Genomic DNA, 24,356 nt, shown 5'->3' on the forward strand with positions numbered 1-24,356 from the left:
CTAGCAATGACAGCCACCAGATTTTATAACTAAAGATTATGAACCCTTGGTATCTAGTCTAGAAATGACATTGGAGGTATGCAATTAAGAGAAACACATAATTATGGGAAATATTAAAATCCACATACAACTAAAAATAGACAGAATCGTGAAAAACCAGAAGTAAAACGGAAATCGGTTCTACATCACGGCCTCTGCCGCCATCCGCTCTTCAAAGCATATTCTCAACTCTGAAAATAGGCTGCTAGTCCATACCAACATGTTCACCATCCTGGCATCCCTGGGAGCCGATTTATTCCAAGGAAAACCCCATCCACTGGACAAGGGACTGCTTTCATAGCCTAAATGTGTTTTTTTTCCCAATTTGATACGTACTTCCAATTTGAATCCTGGGAGGCCAGAGCTCCAGTCTAAAACATGGCTCCCTCCATTATGCAAGATCACATGATGCTCCCATGTCTCCAGCAGTGACACAGGGAGCTGCTTGCAGTCTTTCAGCTGCCATGCCATTAAAGACAAAAGAAGTCGCAATCGTAGCAGTTGAAGAACCTTGCACTCTCTTGCCCTCAATAAACCCAGCAACCATAGCTTTTAGAAAAGAACTTGGTGCGCTGAGTGTTTACGTGGGACTCTCTGCAGAATGTGTTGCTGGACAAAGTTTGTTTCTGGACACAGTCTGTCTATACTGTTTCATAGCTCTCAACCATTTGTCTGGCAAAGGCGGGTGAAATCACCCGATTTTGTTTTTGGCGGGTGAGACGCCCATTGGAATGAATGGGCGTGCAGGAGGCTTGGCGGGTGAGTCAGCCCTTTGCAAGGCGGGTGACACCCGCCAAATGCGGGTGAGTTGAGAGCTATGCTGTTTGACAAACAGAGGAATAGGTGCTTGTTTAAAACATCTGGTCACGCGGACTGCATTGCGTGTTTCCGTGGGACTCTGCTGAATTTGTTGCTGGACACAGTTTGTTGCTGGATACAGTCTCTCTACACTGTTTGACAGAGGAGGAGATGCTTGTTTAAAACATCGGGTCACGCGGACTGCGCCGAGTGTTTCCGTGGGACTCTGCTGAATTTGTTGCTGGACACAGTCTGTCTACACTGTTTGACAGAGGAGGAGGTGCTTGTTTAAAACATCTGCTGATGCAGAGTGCACACAGTGCGCAGAGTGTTTTCGTGGGATCTCTCTGCAGAATTTGTTGCTGGACACAGTCTGTCTACAATGTTTGACAATTAGAGGAGGAGGTGCTTGTTGAAAACATCTGCTGCCATTGAGCGCATGGAGTGCACCAAGTGTTTCCATAGGACTCTCTCCAGAATTTGTTGCTGGACACATTTTGGCACTGGACACAGTCTATCTACATTGTTTGACAAACAGAGGAGGAGGTGCTTGTTTAAAACATATGCTGCTGCGGAGTGTGGAGTGCACCCAGTGTTTCCGTGTTCCCGCACTCCCGACAATTGAGAGAACCCCTTGCTGTTATAGTCTACAAGAGAATTCTTTGTCATTTAAGTCGCACATTGACACTGCAGCGATTTGTCCGCTTTATTGCCAGTTACAAACTATGGTATATTATGTCATATTATAGAAACGTATAAAGCGCATGTTCACCGAAGGCTTCATGGTGCTCACCTAACAGGTAAGGAATCAGAAGAGCAGTAAATATGTATAACTAAAAAAGAAAGGTTTTCAGAGGCAGGCAGAAAGGTAGATGGTTAAACGTAGCCCACAAGGACAGAGGGAGAGAGTTCCAGGCCTTTGCGTCCGCCACAGAAAAGGCACGGCCACCCATGCAAGATAGGCTCACCCGAGGTATTTGAATTAGCAAAGATGATTGGGAGTGAAGAGCTCTAGCGGGCACATACAGGGGAAACTTGGCTTGGAAATAATCAGCACCAAGTTTGTAAAAGGCTTTGTGGACGATGCACAGTGACTTAAACAGCACTCGCTTCTCAACACTCAACAGGGAGCCAATGAAGCTGCCGAAGAAGGGGTGAGCCATGGGACCGAAAGAGGGTCGAAGTACTGCTTGGGCCGCTGCATTTTGCATTAACTGCAAACTGTGAAACAGGTAGGCATGTTGAGCAAGAAAAAGAGGGTTGCAGTAATCAATACTGCTTAGCACCAGAGCAGCCATCACAGGAGCATGATATTTGAGAGGGATAAAGGGTAGGACTTTCTGAAGACTCCTAAGATTAATATATACATCTTGGCAAACTGAAGAGACCTGGTCATGCATCGACAGGGAGGATGATAGTTTTATCCCCCGGTCTCTGACAGAGACAACAGGAGAAGGAAATGGGCCAAGAATAGAGGGCCAGAAGTCGGGGTCCAGAAAGACAGGTTGACAGCAAGAACCAACAACCAGCACCTAAGTCTTCTCCCCGTTCAACTTTAGCAAGTTCTCAGCCATCCATCCACCAAACACCTCAAGGCACCCCCTAAGCCGTGCGGCAGTATCCGGTCTGGCAAGATCCAGACGAAGAATAATCTGCATATCGTCGGCATAAGAGTAGCACATGAAGCCATGGGAGTGGATAAGGCCATGAAGAGGCTGAATATAAATGTTGAACAGAGTGGGAGAAAGTGCAGAGCCTTTAGGGACTCCACAAGACCTGGAAATGGACCTAGCACAAAAAGGAGAGAGATAAACAGACTGAGAACGATCGTCCAGAAAGGTAGTGAACCATGTAAGAACCTGGCCCAAGAGACCTGCAGAAGATAGCCGGTCAATCAAGGTGGGGTGGTCTATGGTGTCAAAGGCAGCTGACCGGTCCAATACAATGAGTGCCCCTTCCCGGCCCTGATCTATCAGGCAAGCAAAGTAATCGACCACGGACACTAAGACCGACTCAGTCCCCATACCAGGCCGTAAACGTGACTGGAAGGGGTCAAAGAATTTAGATGATTCAAGAAAGGAACCAAGCAAAGAGGAAACCAAAGACTCAAGTTGCTTCATAAGAAAAGGTAGAAGCAAGGTAGGACAGTAATCAGAAAAAGTAGAGGGGTCAAGAGAGGGTTTCGTAAGCAGAGGGATTACCAAGGCATGTTTAAACTCACTAGGAATTTGGCCAGAGGAGAGAGAAGTATTAATTGCCATCGTAATCCATGGTATGATCTCAGCTGAGATCTCCTTGAGTAGAGAAAGAGGAATCGGATCAAGAGGTGAAGCAGATTTTAATTTATGAATAGCAGCAAGGACATCAGGATCAGTAAAAGTGGGGAAAGTGGACCAGATTGCAGTGGATGAAGAGTCTGTAAGGGGATGAGTAGAGAGCGAAGGATGAGAACAGACAGTATCGATGTTCTGATGAATGATAGATATTTTGTAGGAAAAGAACTTGGACAAAGATTCGCAAAACACCTGAGAGGGTGAGAACCCAGAATCGGCCTTAGCAGGAGAGAACAGAGAGTGTACCATGCTCAATAATGCCTTAGGCTGATTGATTGCAGCCTGACCTTAGTACTGAAAAAAGATTGTTTGGAAAGCAGGATAGCTTTCTGATAAGTGGCAGTGGCTTTGTGGAAATGAATTTGATCTGCAACGCAGTAGCCAACTCTCCACTTCCTTTCAGCCTGCCAGCTACCATTTGTCTTTTAACGTTGTTACTTGTGTACTGCAACGTAAATACATTGCACAGAACTTGCATCAGTTACCAGACTTGATCAATTACTGAACAGTCATGGCAGCTGCCTTGCACAGTAAATGTACTATTAGCACCAGCACTATTGAAGGAGGATTTTCAACCATCTCAATTACAGCCCCCTTTATCAACTCTTCTGACTTGGTCCCTCCCACTTATGCGAACACTGTGCAATAAGCACAGGACACACAGGAAGGTGGGACAGTCAAAACCACTGAAATGAGTGGTGCACAACACACCCAAAAAGTTAAGATTTCTACTTTTTGTCACAAAACAAAGCCTCAACAGGCTATTACGTCGACACCGCACACAGAGAAAGTGCCATGGGCTAGCCTGGAGAAACCAAGCTTGGATAAGCAGCCACCTAGCGCTAACAGCAATGTGCTGTCTACTGGGCTAGAAACATGTTCAACAGTCTTAGTAGACATGCACACATCTGATGTTAAATTAATTGACATCTTGATGAGAGCCAGCCAATCGGATGTCCGTGGGAGCAGTGTGTGCAACAATTCCATTATTTTGGATGAATTCTTCCTATGTCTCTGTAGGGAGATGGGGGACTTGGAAGAAACGGTTGAACGAGATGCTGCAACTAATGACCGTGTTTGGGTCAATCCACCGTCTATTTTATTAGCCTCTAGGGAATCAATTTACAAAGACATTGCCCAGCTGCAACTTTCTTACCCCCAGAAACACCCACAGGCGGCGGGAATCAAATGTTCTGCCCAACTTGTAGTTCCTGGGGCCTGTGTTAATTTGAGCCCTCCATCTAATCCTCAAATCTCTGTTGAGATTATATGACAATATCAAAGACATTGTGCAAGACAACGCAGAAAAATTATCGTTTACTGACCATAAAACTCAAACAATCATGGACATTTTTGAGAATCCAAAAAGCAGATCTAAGCCAAGGCCACTGTAGCATCCAGCTTTTGACCTTGACGATCAACGGCCCAGTACAAATTCTGTGACTAATTCACAAACAATCATCATCAGTCAAACCCCAAACAGCACGACGCTGCACGTTAAATGGAGCTACGATCTAAGTGCTTCGCCAATATTGTTTGACACCTCATGAGCACTGGTATTATGTGAGGATGAAACAACAGGACATGGTCTAAATGATACAACTGTTTGATCACAAACCAAGCAGCAGCAATCTTTTGTGGTGGTACAACAAAATCTAAGAGAAAGAAGAAAAATGGTAAGCAAAAGAAAAATTCAAAAAACCTACCTGCCCAGAATGGCAATTAAAGGAAATCCTCATGCACATTTCTACTCTCCCTCCCGACTGAGGGGGATATTATTGACCTAAACTCTCACAGCCCCTCCGACACTGAAAGAACTCCACAAACTGACTGGCCTATTATGCAAGAACCTCGTGCAGAAGTGCATCGAAGGGATAAACAAAATCAAACCAAATCACTACTTTTATGTTACCTCTGACCGAGGGACTTTCCAGTACTCCCAGGATGGAGCAACATTTAGTATCTGACCTGGAATCTCCACATCAACATCTTTCAATTGAGGGGTCTTCTCACCAAACTGAGCAAGACGCAGTTGGTTCATTACCAGTATCCACAAAAGACTCAACGCTCCGCAACTCTCTACTAATCAAATCACCTAAGCAAGCCAGTTTGACAACCAAGACCATAGGTAGGGAGAACATTGGGAACGTAAATGGTGAGCTAATACTAAACAGAAGGAAATTACTGGAGACTTTTCAGAACATACCAGCATTAAGGCCACTGCACGCAGGGAATATTAACATTGTGTCACAACAAGATCACAGAGGGGATTATGTTGCTTGTTATTTCTATTCCAACTTAGTAGCACGTTTGTTTGTAGCAGAAACATCTATCCTAAGAACATTGGATTATGACCTATATGAACCTAAATCCTGAAAGTGACCTCTACATTTCTGGCTGTTTCGTCGCTCAAAAGAAGAGAAGAACCAAAGACTCATTCTTCTCAACATCTTCTTGGAACACGGACAGGTCAACAACTGACAGTATCCCAAATTCCGGGTAGAATACGAACAAAGAGACAGCGCAAGATTGGTCATGGCTGGAGTCAGCACTGAAAAGATTTGCTAACTCCAGAGTAGGAGTATCCCATCTTTAACCTAACTAAATTATGTGTGGCAGTCTGCAAAGTTTGTGGCTATAGCAACGTACGTAGGGGTTTACAGAACTCAAAACTACCCCACAATAAACATAGTATGATGTTTCAAGAGACTAGGGCCTGAAACCATTTTGAAATGGACAGTTACAAAACTTTTACAAAAACTGCATCTAAGGGCTTACTTGGGCATCCATCTGGAGGTTTAGCAGTAGCAATAGATTTAAACACCAAAGCAATTTACCACAAAGTCGACACACAGCACGATGGCCTACAGGCAATTGGTCTTCACACAGAAGCTTTTTTAAGGATCTTCTAATCATAAGCATATACTGGAATCCTAGAACAGCTCATATTTTAATATACAACTGGCACTTAATGAGGTGATTAAAAATTGGTTAGATCTAGTACATCTGCATCACATTATCATTGGAGGAGACTTCAATTCAGTCTGCGCCATTGGGCACAGACATAATGAAGAACAAACCGTTCCGCTATATGGCTCCTCCAGTAGCATATTTGCTCGAGTGGGACTCTTACATGCATAGGTGGGGACTTCTATTCTGTGTACTAGATGGAGCATCTCATGGGAAGCCAATCTCCACCTGGAATCGAGGTGAGGCTTCTTCATGGTTGTTCTACGTATATGCTTCTCATAATCTTAACTCTGCGTGTAGCCCTTTAATTATTACCACCACTGACCTGAGCGATATTGCAATATTATCGTACGAATTAAGGCTGTCAGTTGAGACATTTACTTGTTATCCTACTACGGATATGATTATGGGGACCAGGAACGTAGGGCTTTTCTGAAGGTCTTAAAAGAAACTATGATCAGCCACACATCAAGAGACATAAGAGCATTAATTATTTTGCTGTCGCCAACTTTAATTGCACTATGCAATATTGTTTAAAGACTTTTGTGTCTAGGAGAAGATCATCAACGTTGAGAATGCACAGGCATAAATACAATGACAAAATAGCTGAAGCAAAGAAGCACAAAAGGAATGAGCTAAGAAAATTGGGTCTCTTACAAGCGAACAAAGAAGCATATATTGCAGAGCTACAAAAATTACATCAAGTCGCTTAAAATCCAGATGTTTAATAATGACAGCCAGAATATGTTGGACAAGCTTGCCCTCAGCCACACTGCCGACTTTTGGTCTCTTACTAGCGCTAAAGTGGGAGTCGGGGGAATTAGTCCATATGATGTGTCCTGTTACTGAACAAAGCTGGAAAGATTATTATACTACAAAATAGGCCATACCCGCTAAGGTTACACAGATAAATTCAAAGATCATTGGGCCCATCGTTGATACTGACTATACCTGGATCAAAGATTATCTCCTTTGGGCTATTGGAAAAGCTAAGGCATCTAGAGCACCGGGCCCCCATAGCCTCGTCCCCGCAGTTAACAAGTGTAACACTGAAGCTTGGTTAGATCCTTTGATGCCACTATTTAAATTGACTTTTGCAACACATGTACTCCCCTCTACGTGGCTTCAATACATTATAGTCCCCATTCACAAAAAGGGGGACTTAAATGACCCAATCAATTACAGGCCTATAGCCCTAAGAGATGCCTCTAATAAAGTTGTTGCATCCCTCCTTCTGAGAGATCTTAGTATCTGGTCGTCACACCTTGGCATCATCTCTGAATTCAGGTGGGCTTTAAGTCGTAAATGGGCATGACACTGAACGCTAGTATCACCGCGCATCCCTCTGTTGCTGTAAAGAAAGGCTAAATTGGCACAATCTACATAGCATCTATAGACATGAGTAGTGCATTCAACAGGGTAAATAGAGAACCTCTTTGGAATAAAATGTCTGACTGGGGTGTATCTATGAGGCTGATTCAACTGTTGGCAGCCATACACAATCGTACCATGCTTAGAGTAAGATTGACAAAGGAGGGCGTGGTGTCTTGTAAAGTTCAAACCTTTGTGGGTCTCAAACAGGGCTGCGTTTTGGTCCCTGCCCTTTTCAACATCTATGTTTCAGATATCAACGAACTTTGGTCCTCCGAGAGACACTACCCAGTAAAACGTGTTCATCTTAGTTTATATTGGTTGGTCTTTGCTGATGACCTAATTTTTTTCGACCAAACTCCATAGGTTCTTCAGAGAAAGTTGGAGGTTTTTTTTTATATACCGTCAACAACAACCTTATGATAAAAGGGGAGAAATTAAACATTGTTATATACACCACTAAAAAAACTAAAACCATGTTCTCGAGGGTGGGCAAGCCGAGACTGGAAAGGGTCTGTACCATTAGATACCTGCGCACACTATGTCTAACCGTAGTTCTAAGACTGAGTGGAATAACGTTCTGAGAGAGAAATTGCAGCCTTGGATTAATCAACTCAAAAGACTTCACAGTCAACTGTGTAAATACTCACTGCTTCCTCTCATCAGATATTACCTGGCGAATGTGGAACCTACTCTACTTTATAGACTGGACATCACACAGTTCGATCTACATTTTTACCGATCAACATTTTTACTGAAACACCTTCCAAGGTTTAATCTGAAAATAGACCCTTTGCTTATCTAACTATCCCAAACTCGGTTATTAGGCATGTGTTGGGTCTCGCCTCACTACGATATAGAGCCCTTTGGAGACAATTATCATGCTCTGCACAAATGCTCAGGCCTCCATTAAACTCTCTTTACATTGATTTGGGGAATACCATAGCCCTCAACTCGCCAGAATCACTCACTGATTTCAAGACCAGGCTGGCCGACCTCTTACACAAAATCCCAATCCTTAGAAGAATCGACAAACAGACCAGCCACCACAAAAAATAGACTGTTCTCTATGGACTGGGTAAAGACAGTCAAAGATAGGGACACCTGTGAAACCTATAAGGATTACGCTATGTTTACTACGAAGAGAAATATGTTACCTCAGTATGTTCATCTGTTTCCATGTAACAAACTTTGCATTGTTAACCTGCACTTTCGTTTTGAATCAATTTCTGACTTTGGAACGACTGGCAGGATGACCACAATATAGAGGTCGATCATTATACTGTAGATTCTGCAAACAGCAGTCCATCGTAGAATCCCTTAAAACTTAGTTCTGGACTGCGCTTCTTTCACGAAAACCAGAATTTTCTACTTCAAAAGCACAACACGCGAGGGTCTTTCCTGCACCAGTTCAGTTGACTTGTTTTGGGCTCGTCTAATGTGGGGTGAAAATGTCTCTCTAATTCTGTCTCTATGCAGATTTCTAAATAGTGTTTATAAGGTCCAAGCTGCAATTAGATTGATTCATCAAAAAATGTATTTGTATTTTCATCTTACGTGTATCAGTATGGATATCACGTTATAGTCTCCCAAGACCAAACTAAAACACAGTCACTTCAATTCTCAGACTACAGTGTTTTATTCAAACAAAATCAGAAAAAAGCACATAGTAAGAAGATAAAATTGATTACAATACATTAAGACCCAAAGGTCCCTCTTTCAAGAACATGAACAGTACTGTGAAAAGGGGATGTAGTTAATGGAAGAGAGGGAATCCTAATCTCTGTAGAACAGGAGAACAAAATCTAATTCCACTCATCAATGTTTTCTTTAGGTAAGATCAGTATAATGAATAGCATGTAGAGCTGTACAGAAGTGTCTCTAAAAATACAGCATGGTAAATATATCTCCATGTATAGGTCACGTCTATCTGTGTCCGGAAAGCTACTGCAGCAAGTTAGAGACCGTTACCATGGAAACCGTATGGCTTTACTACTTCGCCAAGAAGCTGGCAAAATGCCGGAACGTGTACAAGTGCCCTTTAAACCTAAAAGGGCACGGTTATGAAGTTATGATGTGTAAATATACGTAGGCAGACAAAACCTATACATGGAGATTTATTTACCATGGCGTATTTTTAGAGACACTTCTGTGCAGCTCTAGATGTATTCACAGTACCGATCTTACCTTAAAGAAAACAATGATGAGTGAAATTAGATTTTGTTCTCCTTTTCTACAGAAATTAGGATTCGGTCCCTGTCTCTATCTAAAAACACTTCTGTTGGTTTTATTTTCTCTCTTCACCCAAATTCAGGAATCTTTTCCTGTTTTCCCTCTCTTCCATTAACTATATACTCTTTTCAGGGGTGTAGGAGACACATAAAATCTGCGGAGGACAGGGGACACCTTGGGGGCTTTTCTATTTTTTTATTTATTGTGTTTTAGTCAAAGAACTCGACTTTTCACAAAATTAAAATTAAAATAGCAGTATGTATTCAATTACATATACCATCACTGTATAAAACAAGAGAAAAGAAGAAAAGAAAAGAAGAAAATTAACAAAAATAAGAGCAGTTCAGAGTATAAAATCCTTCAATTTGGCGTCTCACTTCAGAAGGCTCAGTTCACATACAAATATTACCATTTCAAGTCAAAAGGCTTTCATGGCCTGAGCATAGTTTGTCCCAAAAAGATTGGGTGTCCACCCACTATTCCTTGTCCACAAATCTTACAAACTTTAAAACCCTCTTGACAGGGACTTTGCTGCAGACACAAACCACAGAGTAAAATGATCTGCCAATGAGCATCATGAGCATTTTTTAAAAAAAACAAATATTTTTTTCTGGCATTCGGTACGCATGATACATTCTGTTGCTATTGTTTGTATGTCAACCAGATCCATTATATTGTTGTGTATATTGCACACACAATCATGATTGAGTCTTTTCTGAGTCATAAAGTGCAATGTGAATATATTGGAGAGGTGGCTCAAGACAGACACCCAATGTTACAACATTTTTTTAAATCAGGCTCCCCGTGCTCTAAGCATGGCTTAGTGAATACCAGAGGCCATTAACACTGCAGTTAGGATCAAACTATTGGGGTAGGTCTGAAGGTATCCCCTCGCCTGGCACAGTGTCTATTGGGTGTGGCACCAGGCTATGCAGAAGTATAAAGTTAAAACGCCCTCTCTCCTGTATAGTGGAGCAGGGCGTGCAGCGGGCTGTTGGAATGAGAGCTCTGTGTGCTTTCGGTGACAGCCCAACACAGCCAGTCAGTGCAGTGTGTGACAACGGTCCACCGTTTGTGACTAAGGAGATAGTAAGGGATCTTGGCCAACGTTGTATAAAACACAGAAGGGCAGGCTGTACCTCCCCAAAGTAATGGGGTGGTGGAAATTGTTCATCGCTGCCAAATGGTGAGTCCAAGTGATGTGGACCAGAAGGAGGCGATCCATGAAAGAGTGAGTTGATTGCACTAATGTCCACACAAGGTCATGGGAGTCTGGGATTGATGGTCGCTGGGAGATGAGGCTGAGGCTTGCTAGGCAGGGGAATGTTTTTATGTATACGGTGTGGAACCTTCTTAGGTGGTCAAAGTGCATGTGAGACATCGCTCAAATATGTGTACAAAGAGGAGGTGTGTGTTTTTGTCATTGTTTGAGCTCATATGGCACCCTCATTCAAACTCCTTCCTAGAATGGTGTCAAATGCAGAGTCCTGACGTTATAGTGTATTCTATGTCCACAAAATAACAAAAGGCTCTGCTCCCATATAAAAATAAAAGTTCCCTTCCTCTTTGAGGTGCCTGAGCACCACCAAACCGCAGTGGTTGAACGACTGCAACTGGTTTCAATCTCCTTTCCTGTGCTAGATGGCTCAATCCAAGTCCATCCAAAATACATGGTCCAGGATAATGCAATTTCCAACACTCCAGGCCTCTTGTTGCCCACACCTGTGAGCAGAATGCATCAGCCCACCCATTAGCTAAAACCTGATTAGCGTCACATAAAGTAGGGCTGCAAGGGCTCCCGATATACAGGAACTGGCCCGTTCAGTCTCAGGTTCTCCTATACCTGCATCCCCTATCCCACAATATATAAAGCTTCTTTTATTATAAGGATTTTTTGAGGATGTTTATTCTACTATCAATAACTTATTTTTGAATTCCCACATCTAAGTGCTTGCACCTTACTTTCACCAATAGAGTACATCTACTCACACAATATCTTCTTCAATTGATTTTATACTTATTGATTTGAAAAAGAACAAGCATTGCCAATGCCAACAGTTTGGGATTTTGAGTCAGCAAAGTCACTTGTGGTGTGAGTACCTGGGCATCTAACAGCAGTGTGTGGCAAATGCCTAATACTTATACACAAGCCAAAACTGCTGGCTTTGCCAATGTTTGTTCTTACCAGGACTTCAGTGAAGGACACACATAGTGCTTGTAAATCGAGTGGCTGAGCATGAACTTGGTTACGACATTTTGATTACACCAATAGAGCCTTGGCAGCCGCAACATCAATTTCTCAGCTTTGTGCCTAGAGTCTGTGGGAGCTGGTATAGTTTTGCCAGCATTCTGGGATGTGCTGCGGCTGAATGGGACAGAACTGAGTAAGCAGTGATTAAAGGACCTAAAGACCCTGGATTCCGGACTGGTGAGGCTCCATGAGGCTGAGTGGAATTTATAATAAAGGTCGCTTTGGCGACTTCTCTATTTCAAGCTTTACTGGTTGCCCAAACACGTGCATGTGTAGTTGCTTCACAGAGATATTTTAAGAGAAGGAATCAGGATATGTGAATAAGGGTCAGGAGCTACTGACTTATTATCTCACTGACGTCTGACAGACAGAAGTTTCTAGTTGCAATATGGTTAACAGCAAGGCCTAGTAGGACTGTCATTGGTGTTTTCCTCCCTGCCCCCCACCCTCTTTGTTATCTAGTCGCGCCTTGAAATACCCGTTTCTGTCTAGGTGCTTTATAAATACCCAATACATAAATAAATAAATGCACTCCTTATATATGGCGAGGGTCAGTTCTGCAATGGAACAACCAACCCAATGATCATACATCTTCACACACCACATATGGCCATAAATTTGTTTATGTGGTTCATTGTAGGAAACACTGCCCAGTATGGAGGGAATTGAGAATTACATTTTTCTAAATTTCCTAGATACCCCTGTCACTGTACTAGTCCTTGTCCTTGCTAACTGCCATGTTTAGCAGTGCCTTATTGCCATAACAGCTTTTGTCCTATGTTATAGTGCGCATGTCTTAACCACAGAGGGGCTTCGTCTTCCACCGCATAATGATTCCCGCTTCTATCATCTTTGCTTCTGATGCTTTTCCCATACGACATATTGATGTGTATTTTAGAGACTCTCCTCACTAGACAAGGCGGCTTTAGCAGGTGGATGTAGAAATAGTAAGCAAGCCATCTTCCCCATGGCCATGTGAGAATCGTGGAAGTAGCATGAACAGCACAAATTTAATGTATCTTAAAATGTGTTCTGCTAAGATCAAGATTGTGCCTTCCTGGGCATGAGAATGTAGCATCTGCCAATGACGTTTATTTTGAGAGACTGAACAGCCTCCCAAAACATAGTTGCTTGTCGATCTCATGCAATGACTGAACCACCCCTTCCATTTAATTTCATGGGTACTCATCTGTATAAAAGCACTGCGAGTGGATGGAGGGAGGTTGCTCTGCCGAGTGTCGTTCTGCCGTTGGGATGCTCTTTGTCCCATGTATGCTGGCTTGGATGTACGTGATTATTTCGAATTTGAACATTTAGAAGACGGAAATGTGGAATTCTAAATGTATTTGAAATAAGCACCCCACAGCTAAATGGCCTTTGTAGACCCTGCTTACCCCACCCCCACCCCGTTACTTACCCTTTGGTGGCACACTTTGCTGTGTACCGCCCAGTCCCTGCAGCTTCAGTTCCCTTCACTTCAGAGGATGTGAACCGGCGCTACAGGGTCCCTTTTTTTTGTAGTTCAAAAACATTGTTTTGGATGCGGGGGACACCCCCCCAAATCCAACACCCTCACAACCTCTGTTTCCCTTGTTCCCTATAATGAAAACCGAATACTTGAAATGTTCAGCATTTTCAGCTGTATGTAATTTTGATACAGCCGAAATCCGATCATTTCAACCATTCGTTTTTAAATATATACATATATTTTCGTGTAATCCCTGCAGCCTTTAATGGCTGCTAATAAATACATTCACCAATCCACCTGAAGAGTCTGTGGTTATTTTTTGATGACGCCGGCTGCAGCAGGAGCTTAATTCTTTATAGGTGTTTCAGGTAGGCATCACATAGGATTACAACCATATCTGTTGCCGAATATAGCAGAGATACTGCTACTAACTATGCATGTGGACAGAGCCAGCCAGGCAAATTTGCCAACCTGCGGAGACTGGATTACTGAGGTGGACATCTTGAATTGCCAACCATCCTGGCTCTTAGTTACAAGGGTATACATTGGGTAATGGAGCGATCCATTAGGGTAAGAGGTGACAAAGGACCAATATCCTGGAAGATAGATCACACCTTAAAACCTTTGGTCTCGAGAGCACCCGTACAAGAAACACTGAATAGTCACAATTTCAGTGCATATTGGAGAGATGGGCACAAGAGAGCAGACACGACTTTCATTTAGAGGGAGTTTTAATGGTTAAGGTTCAAAAAGTCAGCAATCATCCAAGACGTCGTCTTCTGGAGGTAGCGCATAAAGAGATGGATGCCATGTTGGTACAAGGCATGCACATCTATGACACATAAAAGGGCCAGGGGACTGCAGCTACTACATTCAAAGATTAAATAACATGGGGGACATGATCCATTGCAGGGGCATGTGTTAGGGCGTGGGGAATGGCCCAATTCATCAGCACTTGCTGATGGTGGCCTGATAGATAGTAGGCAACTTAGGGCAGCGCACAACAGCCCAAGCCCATCTGGTGCCTCGAGATGGTCACGAGAGCCTTGTGTTGCAGGTCAACGCCAGATGATGCACTTAGTGATTGCACGCCGATTCGTGGAATTTTTTGCACAGTTCAAAGTGACTTTGCACTGCTGATACAAACCCTGATTCATGGAACTGTGCAAAGTATTTTTTGCAGTACAAAATGACTTGGCACTGGCTTTGCACTGCAAACATACAGTTTGTCCAGTTCCATGAATCAGGATTTGGGTTGGCAGTACAAAGTCACTTTTCAGCAGTGCAAAGTCACTTTGAATGGTGCACAAAATCCATGAATCAGGCCCTTAAAATTGAAAAGTCGCCACAAAGGTTTCTGACAGCAACCTCCTCTGTGCATTGCAAACAGGTTACAGAAATCACAAGAATTGTGGGCAATGTGCACAACACTTACATTTTCTGGGGGGTATAAATGCCATTATATCCCCCCACTTAAAATTGTGGGGGGGATTTGTCCCCCCTGTCCCCCCATGTCCTACGCCCATGCCTCTTTTCAAAGTACTGTTCATGTTCTTGAAAGAGGGACCTTAGGGTCTTAATGTATTGTAATAATTTGTATCGTCTTACTATGTGCTTTTTTCTGATTGTGTTTGAATAAAACACTCCAGTCTGAGAATTGAAGTGACTGCGTTTTAGTTTGATCTTGGGAGACTATAACGTGATATCCAGATTGATACACGTAAAATGAAAATACAAATTAATTTTTTGATGAATCAATCTAATTGCAGCTTGGCCCTTATAAACACTATTTCGCTTTATCACCCCCAACATAGCTGCCCACAGGGGGACCCCTATATGCGTATACATTTCTATGCAGATTTCTTGCTGAAATATCTAGTCACCTGCTCTATGACGGTAACTGAGGGATATTGCTCAGCTGATTTCTTCTGTTCAGCCACATATGGGGTGTAAAATGTTTTAACTTTGGTGTGAATCACTGAAACATTCATCTGGCGCCTGCAACAGATTTGATCTTATTTAATGATTTATTTGCATTGTACAGATTTATCTATTCTTTTCTTGTTTCACACGTGATTGTGAAAGGTTTACATTTGTAAACCATAACACAATGAATACAATTAAAAATTAAAAAGAAAAGAACCACTATGCATAAAGTGCTTTGCTTTCACAGTGGGGTGTTGTTTGTTCAAAAGAGAAATGAATGTGGGTCCTGTCCTGAGGTTATTGCCCAGAAATGTTGTGGGCAAAACCTAAGTGCTGCATAAGGTTTCTGGTTAAGTATTCTATGGTCGAGCCCAGAGAGTATGCCCAGTGGGATGCAGTAAAGAAAACATTCGAAATGGCCTAACATGAACATAGTCTTCCAGATACAAAATTGCAATGGCAACCCCCAATGGCAACCCCCAATGGCAACCCCCAAAGGCTTCTCCCACCACCTCCAGCCACAGACGCCTAATGATAAATGAGATAATGAAAGCCGCACAAGTTAAGCACATCACCGCCTACAGGTGTCATTCACTCACAAGCAGATACAGTGCACTAAGCAGGCTAGGACTCATCTCCAAGAATCCATGTGCTAGTAGCTTGAGTTAAACGTAGGCCAGCCACGCTAACAACTTGTGCCCACTATACCTGATACTCATGTGGAGGTAATTCCATTACTGCCACTGTTTTGGCAGTAATCAACGTACCACACCACTAGTTTCAATTAACTGGTGAATTCTAAGTTAGATCTTGGAGCAGATGGTTGACCTCCTGCACATTTTTCTGGGGATAATTCCTCCACCTTAAACCCAAAAAGTGGCAAATTTAGCAAAGGTGGAATCTGTGGTAAATCTGCTCACTCCCCAATGGAGTCCGAAGGACTTCAAAAATGGGATTAACACTGTCATGCTATTCGGCCGAACCAAATAGCAATAAAGGTACATCCGTTTTACAGTATTTCTGCAGAATTGTTGTGGGAATACTTCCAAACTCAGAATGAGGGTCTGAGTTTGGTAGATGGTTTCTGATTGAGCCCCCCAAAAAATACTCTCTTTTTTAAACTACACAAACAAGGGATCTTTTCTATTATTAAGTCTGCCTTGGCTGACTTCTGTAACCATTTCTTTGCCAGTGGATCCTTCCCACAACCCCTCAAGTACCCCCTTGTATGCCCTCTCCTAAAAAAGCTGTCTGCTGACCCTTCCTGCCTGGCTATCGCCCTATCTCCATCACCCATTTCCTGTGCGCACTCCTGGAGAAGTTGGTCATCCCCTAACTGACCCTTCACACCGAATCTGCTATCTGTCTCTACGACCACCAGTCCGGCTTCAGAGCATCCAGAGGCATGGGAAATGCTCTCCTGAATACCCGTAAAGACCTGCTCTCAAATCTTGATTCCAACTTTCCCTCCATTCTGATCCTTCTCGATCTTTCCTCTGCCTTTGACACGGTCAATGATGCCATCCTCATATATTGTTTCATTGATACCCTATGCATCACTAATCGGGCACTGGCCTGGCTGACCTCCTTCCTTTCTAACCAACCTTCTTCTCAAGTACAAATGGGCCCTTTCCTCTCTGCTAACTCACTCTCTAACTGCGGCATCCTTCAGGGCTCTATCCTATTGCTGTGGCTTTTCAATTTATATCTTGCCCCTCTGGCCCACTTGATCTCCACCTTCTCGCCTCACTTCCAGTGTTATGCTGATGGCACATCTCTTCATCTTCCTCTCATATACCTGACTGCCTGACTGCTATTCCGGCATTAAGCTCTGTTCTAAAGGTCACTGCCTTAATGCCAGTAAGACCAACATCCTTCTCATTGGTACACCTGCTCCCTGCGTCCTTCTCACTCTCTGGTGCCCTCCTTCAGCCCCCTCCTCTCATCTGTTTGGGAGGCAAAAAACCTTGGGGTAATCTTCGACACCTATCTCTCCTTCTCCTCTCACATCATGGACCTTGCCAAGAAGTCCAACTTTCAGCTTCACCTTACCCTAGAAACTCAATGGGCCTCATTACGACCCTGGCGGAAATCGTGGCGCCAAATGCACCATGGAGCACGGCGGAAAGCTGCCGATAGCGCCATGGGGGTTGGCGGATTTACCGCCCCATTCCGACCTTGGCGGGGCGGTAAATCCCCATTCCCCATTTTACCCTTCCCCATTCCCATTTTTGCCCCATAGGGTATAATGGGAGTGGGGAAGGCGTTAATTACGCCACCGTAAAATACGGTGGCGTAATTAACAACAAGGTCCCGTAGCGCCATGGATTTCTCCGCCCGGAAAAACCAGGCGGAAAACGCTCCATGGCGCTACGGGAAGTCGTAGTGGGGCGGACGGGTCCGCCGCGAATACCGCTGGCGTAAACCCACTCCGCCAGGGTCGTAATGAGGCCCAATGTCTCCAGAGCTCGGGTTCTCCCTGGGCTGGACTACTGCAACAGACTCTTCCTCAATCTGCATCACCCCTCCCTGCAAGATTTATCCTTGGCCTCAATCCCAGGGACCGCATCTCTCCAGCCCTAAAATCTCTCCACTGGCTCCCAGGATCAAATTCAAGACCCTCTGCATCATCCACAAGGCTTTCTGGAGCCTGGGCCCCGCGACATCCAACTTTCTCTCCCAAATTACCTCCCTACTAGAGTCCTTCGTTCCTCTAGCTCCAAATCTCTGCAGATCAGACATTTCGCCAAGCAGAGTGGGGAGGGTAGATCTCTTTCTTCGACAGGAGCCTCCCTCTGGAACGACCTTCCTGTCCCTCTCAGACTTGAGCCGGGTCTCCTTAAGTTTTGGAAGCATCTCAGGGCTTTCCTTTTCTCCGCTTCCTTCCCTCTCCCCCTCCCCCTCCCTTGCTAATCACCCCTGCCGCTGTGACTGGTACTGGTCACTTATGTGCCTTACAGGAGCCAGGCCCTCCTCATCCAGTCTACCCCAACACCCTTTAACCAGCACTTGCCCTCGGGCACCCTTCCCTAACTAGCCTGACTCTGGTCCTTCCCGTCCTCGCAAAAGTTGACGCTTAACCCTACTTCCCTGGCACTCGGCCAGCCTGGGTTCCCCTCAGCACTTTCCCAGCTCCTGGGCCCCCGCCTCCCTGCACTTTCTCCCCTCCCCCCTTTCCCTTATCCCAGCCCATTCGCCCTGTCCTGCCCCTCACCCCGTGCTTATTGTCACTGCACTTGCAAGGTCCGAATGACACAAGGCCTAGTAGGACCACTTATTGTTGTTTTTAGCCTCTGGCAGCTCCCCCGCCCCCCACCGCACCCCCTCCCTTTTTTTCTTGTGGCGTCTTGAAACACTTGTTTATAGGCACCATACAAATGTCCAATAAAAAAGATATATACATTAGTAAAATACCAGCTATATGTTCACGTGCCAGACAAATCATTTTCATCTTACTTCAGCTATTGACGTAATATCTGAAAGGGTTTTCCGATTTTATATTTAAATGGATAATTTCAAAGAAGAAAGATTACGTGTGACATAAGAGTCGATTTTTTCTTTTTTTTTAAAAGCGTTTCTTTTTGACGGTGCCTAGATTAACGCTCCATTTTAAACTAATTATGTCTTCCTGGGAGCATATCTCGGAGTGCGAAGGGAAAGGTAAAATGTACCGGCAGAGTAATGAAACACATTTTCCCCTTTGCATTTTTTGTTCCATTGTAAACTCCCCATTCTTCGACGCGTACTCTGGGTTGTTGGGTACATTCGGATGAACTCCTTGTCGTCGCCCCAGTCCTCCACCCCCTCACACACGTACATTATTCCTGAGATGTGAGTATCTGCCGCTTTAATGCACGGCTCTGCAAAGAATTAGAATTCCTTGCATGTCACTGAGTTGATGCAATACAGTGGAGATTTAATGAGTTGAAGGCGGACTGCATTACTCATCAGCGGAAAAGTCACAAGTTAGTTACACTGTCCACCCTAATGAGAATCTCAACGCGGCCCTGAAATGAATCTTCGTCGCTCTGCATTTTCTGATTTTACGCCGCATTTACAGAGAGCCATGCATGTGAAAGAGTTCTTTTCTTTTTAATCAACGCGCTATAATTCTACCAGCGCGAGCTGCGCCTTTTGTCTAGCGTGAAAAAGGACAGAAACGTGCAGAGTAGCTAGGCAAGTTTCGACTGTGTGGCGTCGTTGCCTTTAGCAGGGAACATGCGCCTAACTGGCAGGTGGTTTTCGCTACTGTTGCAACTTTTACCTGGTTACTACTGTTTAATGTTTTCTTTCTCTCTTTTTCATCTCATAGAAAGCTGTAAATGTGTTCTGGCCCCCCTGCTTGTTCAATCTCTACATATCTGATATGGATAGTGCCCTTGGTCTGGGCGGGAAAAGAAGCAGTGCCCTGGATCCTTTATGCAGATGACACTGTTTTGATCGATCGCACCGCCATTGGTCTGCAGCGGTCTATAACTGCTCTTTCTTCTTATTCCATGCTGAATCATCTGTCCGTTACCGAAGCTAAAACAAAAATATCGATATTGGGCAGTAAACGAACTGCGCGATGCAAATTCGTTTGGAAATTAAATCAGCATCCTCTGGAGGTGGTTGATAGTTACCTGTATTTTATGCTTTTTCCTTTCTATGAAGACCACATTTCCTCCAAAATTGTGGGTAGTAATTAAAAGGTTCATTGCACTAAAATGAGGCAATGTAGGGGGGATTTTGTCTATATACTGTGCTAGTATTGTGCCCATATTATTGTATGGCCTGGAGCTACTTCCAGAGAGATATAGACTGGCTTGACGCGCTCAAGGTAAAATCTTTCCCTCCATTTTAGGTGTGCCGCAATCGACGCTTGTTGAGGCGTCAAGAAGTGAATTGGGTGTTATGTCAATCAGATCCCGCTGTTTAATCCAGTGGTGTAAATTATACAGTCAGCTCTCCGCTTGTTTGCCTGGAGATTGCATTTTAATGGGACTTCTCACCACACAGATGGGGGGTTCTTTGTTTGAACTTATTTCTTCATGCATTAAGGGAAACGGCTCTGTCTCATTTCAATAACATTGCCCTCACGTTTGATCAAATGTTGTCCATCGGGAACGCTGGGCTTGTTTTGATTTTTTTTGCTGTATTGGGATAGCGCCGAGACCATAGATAATCTGCAGGGGAAGAAACGTTATTAGTGAGTATATTCTCCAGAGCCACCAACTTGGAACCCCTTGTTCCTATCTCACTAAACTCTGTGATGGGAAGCTAAGAAGGTTCATAATTAACCTACTATTTAATTGCCTTCCTACTTGGGAGTATACCGGTAGTTGGTTGAATATACCATTTAACGATAGATGGTGTAGGCTCTGTAACACCACTGTGGAAACTCTTTGCCATATTTGAACCAGGTGTCGTGCTTTACGATCTCTCTATGCCAAAGAATATCGGGTTTTGTTACATAATACTGCATTTGTCATGACAGATCAATTTTGGAGTTCGATTTATTCTGCCACATCTTTAGTTGTCAGTGCTGCCGCAATTTTATGCATGGTGTGAATTTTTTTCCTTTACCTGGACAGTATTAATTGTTTTTTTAAATTGTTATTAGATTTTATATTGTTTTTTTTTAACTGTGTAGAATAATGATGATGTTGTGTTGTTTCTTTTTATAACTGTATGTGCCTAAGGTTATGATTAGACAAGGGCACTAATAAGAAAGAAAGAACCAAAAAAAAAGAAAAAGGAAATGTGAGTACATATGTGTGGAGAAGTCAAGGGAAACGGTTGCATTGTGGTTATGCTGCGTTCAATTATAACAGATATCTAATGTTGTGGCTCGGGACAGTTCATGGTATGATATGATATGATGTTTTTACTTATAGCGTGCCCACACACAAGTGTTTCAGGGCGCGATGAGACAAGGGAGGGGTATAAGGAAGGACAAGACAACAATCTTACTAGGCCCAGTGACATTGAGAACGTGCAGGTGCAGGGGAGAGGGAAGGGGGAAAGTGCAAGGGGCAGGGGAGAAAAAAAATGGTAGTGTGGCCAGGAGGTGGCAAGTGCAAGAATTAAGCGCAGACAACGGGTGTCAATAAATGCAGGTAAGGGGACTGTAGGGTTGTAGAAACATACCCAAGCGCAAGGTTTGCCGGAGGCAGTGCGGGTAAGCAGCTGGATGGGCAGGGATCTGGGCCCGAATTCAATGGGTTCCGCAACCGTCTTTGCATTTGTATTTATTGAATTTATACAGCGCTTTCCTAAAAGAGATTGACAAACATGTGATTAATGTTACATAAAGTGTGATAAAATGAAAAGTATAAAAGAGAGGAAAAAGAAGCTGACTATTTGAGAGAAGTGAGAGAAGTTATTCTTTCAAGCATTAAGCAAAAAGATAGGAGATGTTTCGGATGAGCGAATATGGAGGGGTAAGGTGTTTCAGTGTTCAGAGGCCAGAAAGAAGAAAGAACGAAAATGGGAGGTGGCATAAGGAGCTCTAGGCACAGAGAAAAGAAAGTGTCATTTGGAGCGAAGGAAACGAGGGGACGGGGCTATGAAGACATTTGAAAACAAAGAGAAAGTGAAAAAGGAGATTAAGATCTGGGGAGGCAGAGAGAAGATAAACCATAATGGAAGACTGAGACGGGAGTGGAAAGAGGAGACGTATAGAGGAGTTAAAAAGACAGAACGTATTGGGGTTAAATGGGAGCAAAGGAGACCATGCATTAAGGCAGAGCTGTAGTTGGGACAAGAGACGATAAGAGAACATCAGGAGTCTAGTAGCCTGGAAAGAGAGAAAAGGATGAGCACGACAAAGACTATAATGGTGGAAACGGGCAATTCGAGCAGTGTTGGTGACGTGCGGTGAAAAGGAGAGAGAGGAATCGAAGGTGACACCAATATTGCAATCTAAAGAGAAAGAGAGAACAGCAGGGGGAAAGCAAAGACCGGCAGGGAAGGTGGGAGAAGAAGGGGAAGAATAGAGGAAGTGAAGAACTGTAGCGCAGATTCAGTAGAGCGTGAAGGACGAAATCCAGATTGTAGAGGTGGGAGAAGAGAGTGGCGTTGTAGGGAAGAAGATATTTCAGAGTATCCAATCCATTCAAGAGGTTTTGATAAGAAAGGTAGTAAAGAGATAGGATGAAAGTTAGAATGGAGAGGCAGGTTTACAAAGGGTTTTTCAGGATAGGGATGACAGCAGCATGTTTGAAAGAAGAGGGAAATGTGGAAGATGAAACGTGTTTTCACAGATCTGGGTCTTTTTTTGTGTGGACCATTAGGCGTTGTTTGCGACACCTGTAAGCCGAAACGTTTGCGTTGGAGTACATACAGATAGCGAGAAATGGCACAAGGGCAAGAACACACAGCTTGTACGTGTTGTTTGGTTATTTGCCCACCCATTGCCTGCCCATGGCCATGCAAATCCCTATGGGCATTCCTACCCAGTTCCTGCCTCTCCACGCCCAAAACACCTCATCATGGGAACTCTTTGAGCTTGCTTTATTCAAGCCTTGCCATCAAACTTTGCACTAGAAGGACAAGCCATTGTTTTTTCAAAGCAGCCTTCTGAGAGTTAATGGGCCTCATTACGAGTTTGGAGGTAGCCAGGCCGTTTTTAGCGGCATGGGTACCCCCAAACTCGGGTCCGGCTCTGGGTGCCGCAAAGGGGACCTACCGGGCCATTCCGACCTTGGAGAGCCTGGTAATTCCCTTTCGCATGACGCAGAGCCGGTACGTCCCCATTCCCATTGAGCCCCCATAGGGCTACATAAAAGCCCAAACTGTTGGCATTGCCATTTCTTGGTTGTTTCCCGTTTTCTCTTCACCATACCCCACCATTTTAAAGAGCATCTCATCTTCCTATAGCCGTACCCCCAAACCCAAGTAGTTTTGGGGGGGAGTGGGCGGGGGAGTTTGTTATTCGTGTTTTTTGCTCTCTTCGTTGGAAGAGAGCTTTTCTCATACACGTTCGATTTTTTTTCGTTAATGGCTGTCAGTGTCCTATGTGCAAAGATCACGTCAGACTACAGTCAGCCAATACGCACATAAGGGAACACTTCATGAAAACTACTCTGTATCCGTTCCTGTTGTTAATGGTTTCTTTTGGTTTCGGTTTGTATTCAGATTAAACCTTCGGACGTCCTCTTATTTGTTATCTTGCCCACTGCCCAAAAACCCATATGGCCCAGTTGAAAAAACATGTCAACTGGTTAACTAGAACTTCCACCAAGGAAGTACATGCATTTTTATATCTATAGGTAGAAAAATACTAAAACTCAATACAAATACCCTCAGTAGTGACGCTCTTGACAGAGGTTCTTCCGGAGAGCGGAATCTGTAAAACTTTTTAAATCTTTAAACTTCTAAATCTTTACATTTTAGACTGTATATTGCATAAATTGTTCTTGTGTGTATGGACATCTGCGAAAATTAAGCTTGCTTTTGCTAAAAAAGAATTGTTGATTCAATTTTAATGCAAATACATTTTTTTTAAAAAAAGAATACCCTCTTGAATGTGTATGGCCATCAGACATCCGTCTTGGAATGTTATGTTCCAGGGTGGCGGCGAGTGTGTGCAGTGTTTACACTTGCAAGTGCGTATTACGCCTTTGCTGGCCTGTACAGTTACGGCACCGCGCCCAACTCCTTCCGCACGCAGAACCCTGCCACCCATCACCGGTGCTGTAAACAAAGCACGGCAGGCCCCCCGCCACCCCTCCACTCACAGCTTCTTCCCTCCACCAGCACCTTCCCATCCCTATTGCTGCAAGCTGTTTACAAAAAGCACATTCTCCAGGTGGCTGCCATTTATTCCTGATTGAGACCTTCTGGGAACTTTCTTGCCGAGTTGGCGAAATTCCATTCCAGCTTCGGTTCAAAGGTCGAAACCGAGGTGATCGAAAAATAAAATTAGAATAAGAATAATAAAATGGAGTGACTGCGGCAACCATAACTTCTTCGGAACCTGTACATG

Source organism: Ambystoma mexicanum, chromosome 2p (assembly GCF_040938575.1).
Source record: "Ambystoma mexicanum isolate Mex_15411 chromosome 2p, UKY_AmexF1_1, whole genome shotgun sequence".
NCBI lineage: Eukaryota > Metazoa > Chordata > Amphibia > Caudata > Ambystomatidae > Ambystoma > Ambystoma mexicanum.